Below are 8,475 nucleotides of genomic sequence, written 5' to 3' on the forward strand. Positions count from 1 at the left end.
AGAGTCTGTCTTAGCAAAACAATGGGGAGAAGAAATGCCAAAAACATGCCCATTCTTCCATTAGAAAACTCAGAGTTACAATTTGTTTTCTTCTTTGCTACTTTGACTGCTCTAGGTGAGCTAAGAAAAAAAATATAGGGAGGGGAACAGTAAAATAGAGAAGAGATGAAAAGGAAAGCTTTCAACAGGAAAGGGGTGAAAAAATAGGTAGGAGACGCAACATATTCTGTACTGCCCATCAGGAAGGACTGGGGGCTGCTGGGAGGTTACTGAGCACCTTGGCTAACCAAAACCTCTGCCTGCAGTTGGATGCACTAAATACCTGAATACACAAAGCCCCTGCAAACCAACAGCTCGCTTATCACAATGATTAGCACCTGCTCTGGGCTTCTGCTGCCAGCCCATAATAAAAACCTTTTTTCTCCTGTACTTGCATGATAATAATAAATATGATTATGGTTATTTTAATAAGTACCTAGCAAACCTCCCCATCTCTTGAGTTTGTTAGGACCTGCAAGTGAGGTCTTGGAACACATTTGCTTCATTTTCTCCTGTTATGTACAAACACTGTTGTGTACACTTTCAGGAGGGACCGAGGCAAGGCAACCCAGCAAACAAACTTTTATCAAGCAGAACTTTGTTTGAAGCAAGCGTGCTTAGATCCTCAAGAGTAAACAGTGTACACTGGAGCAGGTTTCCAGCCAGAGTGCATTGGAACATCTCCATCCACCCCAATGGGATTAGGAGTGTTTTCTCTGGTTGAAAACCTGGTCCATCAAGAGCAAAGCAGCACACTGTGCTGTGCACTTGGAAAAGAGCACAATGGGAGAAGCCTGTAGGGCACTGGGAGCAGGATTTTGCTTTAAGGTAGAGGAAACCTTTCTCCTGTTCTGCACGCATGGGTGCAGCCATATCTCTTCCAGAGAATTTACTATTTCTTTGCCGTTCAACTTCAGAAGTAAGTCATCAGTAGCAGAGTTAATTGACACTGTCTAAACAAATGGGAGTTACCATCAGGAGTGCTGAAGTGTTTTAGCACTCCATTCCATGCTATGTAGTTATGTCCACAGTATCCTTACCAAACAATGCCACGTTAAGCAAAGAAATTAAGTTCAGCTTGGAGACCTTGAGTTCATCCTCCATTTCAGTGGGCACAGCACTGTGTGCTCCTGGTAGAACTGGAACTGATGGTCTTGGAAAAAGGAGAGATCAGAAGAAGCAAGAGGGCAGCTGGGCAGGTGGTGCAGATGCATGCTGCGTTTGGCTGTCTGTGCTGTTTTCTCCAAGCAGGGCACAGAAACCCACGGCACCGCTGCTCCAGACCAGCAACATGTTGCAGAGAAGTTATCCAGCAAACTCACACGCAGAATCCTGGAACATCATTATTGTATCAACATTGCTATTGTTATAAAGCCACGATAAAGGTGCACAACAAAACCCGAACCCCTTTGTAACCCACAATAAACATACCGTGCATTTACAGCTGTTATAAGTGGAAAGGAATGAGGTTCAGTGCCTGGCTAATTTGCACTTTGCACAGAACATCTGTTTTATGATTCCTTCTCTCACTTATTATATGGAGCAGACTGTGTGTAAACACTCTGTGTCCTGGCCCCAGGCAACTCCCTGTATCTTCATTTGTCCCAGCCTTCAGATTTGACCAAGTTCCTTGGAAACCCAGCAACACCTGCAAGGAAAAGTGGTTGATTCTATGGTTCAGCACAGGCTCTGTGCTGCAGCCTCTCTGCTGACATCTCTGCCTGCAAGCTGCTGTGACATGGGGGCAGTGGCTCCTCTACAGCAAAATGGACTGCCAGCCATGGGCAGCTCAGTGCATCCCAGCAGCTTATGAAAGAAAGGGAGAAGCAGCTGGCAGTGCCTCTCTGAAGGCTGAAGACGAAGCATGGTGTTTGTTTTTGGAAGCCCCGTGACTGGCTGTGTGCATTTAGCAGCAGCTGAACTCAGCCCTGTAATTAACACCTTCACTCCTGCTCTTTGCTGAAGGGAGAACCCAGGGGGAAGGTGCAGCCCTTGGGCCCAGGAATGCTGCAGCTGTGTTGCACTGCTGGGTGAGCATGGGGTGCCCACGCACCTCCCCCTCCTGCAAGGTCTCCCTGCTCAGTTTCTCCTCAAATTATCCAACCAGGGCCCAGGTAGCTATCAAACATCCCAGTCCAGTCTAATTCCAGACACTGTCTGAGTTTACCCTTCATTTTATAATTCTCCCCCAAGCCAAGAGCCAAAAAATAAAAAAATTTAAAAAAAATCCCAAGGAGCCTGCAGTGCTCCACAGAGCACTGGCAGTAGGCAGGCCCAAGCAAACACTGGGTAAGGGCATGCTAACGTGGCACTGTTACCTTTTGCTTTGCAGCAAAAACACTCAGCTGAGCAAATAAAGCTGCGGGAGGGAGCCCTACAGTGCAGGGCATGTGGGGATGCTGCAGGCATTGGGGGGGAGGGGGTCCAGAACCCAAGGGGATGGACTGGAGTCACCCCCCTGAGTGAACCCATGGACATGGAGCTAAATAAGGTCTGCTCGCCTGGCCCGGCACAAATGTGGTCATAGTTCTAAGAAATTTGAGTAGCTGGATCCTCAGAAAGGCTCCAAACACCCATAATTTAAACATGTTTGAGCTGGAGGATGCTTGTCCATGTGCTAGCGAGGGAAGGAGCAAGCCAAAATGAGTTCACCACTGGTTTTTATAAACTAGGCTGGAAAATGTTTTTAAAAACACCTCTGGAACGTGTTTTGCTGCTGCTGTGGTACAGTCTGAAAGCACCAGGAGTCCTGTGTTTTCACCCCACTTTGTGGGCTTAGGGAGGGCAGGTTTGCTCTGCGAGCACAGCCCCAGTTCTGCTGCATGGAGCTGAAGAGGGGCTTCGGAGCCAGAGCATCAGAGCCAACTGCTGGAGAACACAGAGGGGAAAGGACAAAAAGGGAAGCAAGCGAGCAGAGTAAATCTGAGTGCAAGAAAATTACAGTCTGCATTGAAATTTCAACATTTGGAATTGATTTCTTCCATCAGACGAAAGGCCGTGAGTTCAGCTGTTGAAATGCTGCTCTCCTTTTGAACCCGCGCTCAGTGCCCTGTCGGGAGGAGCTGCAGGTGAGACGTGGAAGAAAGGACTGATGCAATCTGAGAATATTTTACTGTCAGGCGTAATGCGATGTCCTCGCTTTGTCTGCTTTGTTTTCTCCTTTCCTGCCCTGCAGTTGGTGTGGGTTTCCCACCACCCCTCGGCTGTCTCAGGCTCGCTGTTTTCCTGGCTGATCCTGTTTCCTCTCTCTCCCTTCGCTTTTAGGGACTCATAACTGTACCCCCTCGTGACACCGGGTCAGCACCAAAGTTTCAGCTCAATTACATACACGGGGGTAAAGAGTTTAATTTGCATCCCATAAATGTTTATGGAACTGGAAATGAAGGAAGCAGCAGCTGGTGTAGAGCAGCTCACCGTGCTCAGAGCTGTGACGTGGGGCTTCCACTGCCCCGCTCTTATTCTCCTTGCTCCATTGTCTTTCCTCAGAGCACTATTGCTTTCCTATCTGGCATTCCCCTCGCTGTCCCCACACAACCCCTTTTACTTGCTGTCTCCTACAGTAACCCCATTCCTCATTATTGTTTCCATTCGCCTTTTTGTTCTTTCAATCTGCGAGGCCTGGGGGCCCTCTCAGTGCTGGGGAGTCCCTGCCAGCCCCACAGCCGTGGCTGTGCAAGGTGTGCACTGTGGGGCTGGCACTGTGTGTCTGCTTTGCAGGAGCATCCGCAAGCTATCAAGGTGCAGAGTGGCACTGAATCTGGCCCTACGTGCAAGTAAGGAGCAGCCACATGGCACGAAGCATTTGGGAGCACTTCAGGCTAAAAAGGGAAAAAAAGAAAGAAGATAAATCAGGAAAAGAGAAAGATGCAGCTGTGAAGAATACAAGTATTGGCTCCTCGAAGAAACCCCCATATTGTATCCATTATTACAATCTACTTATTTGTTCAGGACTAATGCTCCATTTTGAAGCTGTCCCATATCTGATTTCCTGTGTGCAGAGCAGGGCCGTGCACAGCCCCTGCAGCAGGAGCCCTTCTGCAGTGCCCACCTGGCACAGCTGAGTGCCGTGCGAGAGAACCTGCTATTAAAATGAATAAGGACCCTTTTGTGTATGAGAAAGCAGAAAAAAAGTATTTGGCATGTTCCCACCTTCCCCATCTTCTCTTGCTATGAAACAAACATGAGCCGCCTGCTCGTTGCGGCTATTTCAGTGCCTTGTGATGGAGCCTGCGGGAGTTGCAGGTGCTTTTACCAACTGCAGGAAAGCTTCATAGGATCATAGAATCACTATTGGTTGGAAAAGACCACTGAGGTCATCCAGTCCAACCATCCTCCTCTGCTGGAACACCACATGCTCACCCTGCTTCGCTCCCTGCACGTGTGGTGCTCTGCCTGTTGGCCATGTCCCATACAGATGCCTTTTTGGTGCCCTCCCTGGATAAGCAGAAGTGTATTTATATAGAGAGTTCTGCAGCAAAAACAGCCATAAAAACCATCATTACTTAAATATAGATCCCTTCATCCAGAAGGAACCTAAGCTGTGTTTATGCAAGCTGGGGTTGTGCGGGCGGTGCAGTTCTGAACTAAAGAAGAGCTCCCAAAGTTTAACATAAACTAAAAAGAAAAAAGCAAATCCCTCAATTTACTGTTCTCTCAAACAGCCCCAGATCCCAGCAACCCTGGAGGCTGCAGCCTGGATGGTTGATACTGACGGGAGCAATGTACTTTGTGCTGGGGATGCAGTAACCTGCACAGCATTCAGTCTTCTTGGGAAACCAGGAGCTGAAGTGTTGGGAGGTATTTTGTATAACTGAATTAAATTCAGTGTTGAACCTTCAGCTGCTGAGCACACGGTTAATTCTCAGCTTTAGCTTTTCATTATCACCATTCTCATTTTTGGGGGTGTGCAGTGCTCCAGTTGTTTTCTAGGAGCATGCAGTAGAAATAACACAGCGGAAAACCAAGACATACAACGTGCTGCAGGTACAGCCTGCACGGCAGAGGCTGCAAAGCCTGGCCCCTATTGCTAGAAACTGTAGAAGATGAGATCATTGCCTTTATATTTGTGTAAACTCTTTGTAACACTGAGTGTGTGCAAGGAGCTGGGGTTATTCCATTAGGAGGACTTCCCACTGTAGGGAAGAGTTACTGTGCTTAGAAATTGAATCTGGGTGGATGCCACCTCTGAGCTGTTGGGGCCATGCTCTGTCCCTGCTGCTTCTGCCCCGCATAGACTCCTGCAGTCTCCTCTGCTATGGGCAGAGATACCCCAAGAGGTCTGAACCTCAGAGCTTCAGACTGCAGTGATTTGGTTTAGTTTTAATTGCAATGACATCAACCCCTGCGGCCAGCATGGTGTCAGCAGTGCCATTCCGATCTGCACAGGTTCCTGGGAAGCCAGGAGATGAAAGCCTCCAGGACATCAGGGCATGCAGAAAAGTCCCTCAGGGCTTTGCCAACTGTTCTGCAGTGCCTCTGCTTTACTAATTCATGTCCATGAGGTTTGTTTCTCCTACCACAGGATATGATTAACCCTGAGTGCATCGTCATGCCACATCCTGAAGCTGTGCCACATCCTGAAGCTGTGCTGCATCCCAAAGCTGTGCACATCCTAAAGCTGTGCTGCATTCAAAGGCCATCCTGTGCAGGGTGAGGATGCTGCTGGTGCAGATCAGCATCCCTCTAGCAACCAGAAAATGGTCTGGAGAAATGGAACCAGCTGGGAAGGCCTGGGAACCTCTGGCACAGTGAGTCAAGCATTGAAGGACACAGGGGCATGTGGGAGGACGCGCCGCTGACAGTAAGCAGAGGCTCAAGGCCAGCCATGGAAAGCTCCTCATTCCATTTTCCTTGAAAAAGGGTGGTGAAAGGGCACTGCAGCTTTTCTCAGCCCTCACTCACGTAAGCAGCATGCGCTCACCATTCCAACAGCTTCCTGTTGTGAGTAACGTGGAAAAGGTCAGAAAGCAGTAACTGTCTCATTGCAGATCATTACTCATAAAGGAAATAAAAGCCAGGTTGGCTCCTGGGATACATGTGGCTCTTGCACAGACATGGGGCTGGATGGTGCGAAAGGAGCACAAATTCCTTCCAGGCATGGTGTGATGCCCCCTTGGGCTCCAGAGAGAAACCCTAACCGAGAAGCTGCATCTTGGCCTCTCTGAGATGCTGCTGGCACGCCTGGCACACCTGCTGGAACTGAGCACTTCTGCATGCCGTGCCTCCTGCCCTCCCCATACTGCACCCAATGGCATGAGCATGGGATGGCAATGGGCGGTGCATGGTAGCCCTGCCCAGGGGTTGCCATACAGGTCTGTGAGGTCAGATCCCACGCTCACAATTTGCAAAAACTGCTGCTGAAGGAAGTAAGCAGCTGCAGAATGAGCAGCGTGCAGCATGCGCAGCACTGCTAGACAAAACGTGTGTGTGCACTGCTTTGCACTGCAAGCCAGTCCCAAAACATTCAACAGTATGACACTGAGCCTCCTGCCCTTGATCCCACAGGGCTTTACCTGGATGCCTGCATTGAGGTTAAAGGTGCGTAGGCCAAAACCCGTGCAGAGCATCATGGAGACATACTCCTCCCAAGTGAAAGAGATTTCAATGGGCTGAACCAAAAACAAGCTCTGTTTAGTCTTCAGCATCGCCAGTGGGGACACACAACAGTGTTCCTGGAAGCAGAGTTTACATTAATGACCAAAAGAGAGCATTTTTGCTACCTCCTTCCCTCCTCCCCCCAAGAAACCTGGTGAACATCCATCTGGAATATATTTCTTAAACTAACACAGGGTCCTCCTTGCCTTGCTCTGCTAGCAGCCTCGCTTCCTCTGAAGCATAAGAAGCAGCATTGACAGGAAAGAAACGGGCACATTTCCCCCTGCAGTAACGTTTGCGAATGCTCGGAATATTTGTTTGTGCATGTGGCCACTTGCAGAGCCAGAATTCATCATCCTGGAGAAGTGGGGCTCGGTTCCCAAACTCGCTGACCCATAAATCAGGAGATGGGTTTGCACTGCTCGCCCCACAGTTTGCTGTCTGTGTATGTGTAAGTAACTGCTGTGATCACTTTGTTCCAAGCGCACTCGGCAAAATTACTTACATATATGTTGTGTTAATATCTGACACACCGTCCTGCATTTTACCTAGTATTTTTTCCCCAGTGATCGGCTCATCCCCTCTGCTGCCATAAGCAGGGGATAAAAAACACAGTGTTCTCCCTCCTGCTGCACGGGAGAAGTCCCTCTGTTGCTGCTGAGCCACGGTGGAGCTGGGGAAAATGCCACATGAGGGTTCACTGGGGGGTCCTGGCACCAACATGAGCCACAGCCTCACAGTTGAACCATGCAGCACAGGGACTGTCCCTTGTAGCAAGGGCTTGGAGCTTCTTGTTTGTTAAGATCAGGTCTTGCTCACTTCTCGCATCCTGCAAGCGTTTTACATTGAGTGCTGTGTAAAGTCAGAGTGAGGATGGTAGCATTCTGGATTTCCCAGCCTGTGGCACTGGAATGTGACCCTATGTCAGACAAGAAGGATTTGGTGTTAAGGTGCCCGACTGACAGCTCACTGGGGGTATCACAGCATCAGCAAAGGAAATGTTTTTACACACAGCCAGAGGAATAGAAGACCTCTGAAGTCTTGCAAGAAAGATAGAAGTGCCACTGAGGATCAGAAAAACTAACTCATCTTCTGTGGTTGTTGCATGTTGGAGCTCTCCAGCACACGCCCAGGGGTCAGCAGCAGCCCTGTGGTCACCATGTGGGTTGGGTGCCTGCAGAAGTCACCCCATGCCCACTGCTCACTGCTCCCAGCAGTGTGACACAAAGAAAAGCTGAGACGCAACAAATCCTCCTCACAAACCCTGCCCTAACCAATGTGTTCTGAGGGAACTGAGGGGCTGGGATGTGCCTGCCCTGCAGCTCCATGCAGCTCAGAGCTGCTCCAGCAGGAGCACACTGCAACCAAGGCCAGGATCTACTGGGAACCGAGATTTCTGCTGTTTTCTTGGAAACAGAAAGACTGCTTTATTTTTGCAAACAGAAATCTCGCTTGTGGTTAGCTGCTGGCAGCAGGTGGCTGTTTGGACCCTCTCTGAAAAGGAACACAAGTGAGAACACATTTCAGGTCGCTCCAAAGACAGAGCGGTGTCCATATGATCTCCATCAGCAGTTCACCCCAAACATTCCCCCAGGTGAAGGGGAGAGGCTTTGCTCTGGAAGTCACCGTGTCCTCTGCATCTGCTAGAGCCACATCTCTCATCCCCCTTTAAGGAGTTTGCCTGTTGTCTGCTGTGTTGGCCCCAAAAGCTCTCCACCTCCATCAATGCGCAGTGCAGATCCTTCTCTTGTATCTGATGGCTTTGTTTCATTTTAAGAAGCTGTGGGTGGAGGGGAAGCATTTACATCCCCCTGGGGGGAAGCAATGATTTTGAAGGGCCTG

This window comes from Gallus gallus, chromosome 4 (genome assembly GCF_016699485.2).
Source record: "Gallus gallus isolate bGalGal1 chromosome 4, bGalGal1.mat.broiler.GRCg7b, whole genome shotgun sequence".
NCBI lineage: Eukaryota > Metazoa > Chordata > Aves > Galliformes > Phasianidae > Gallus > Gallus gallus.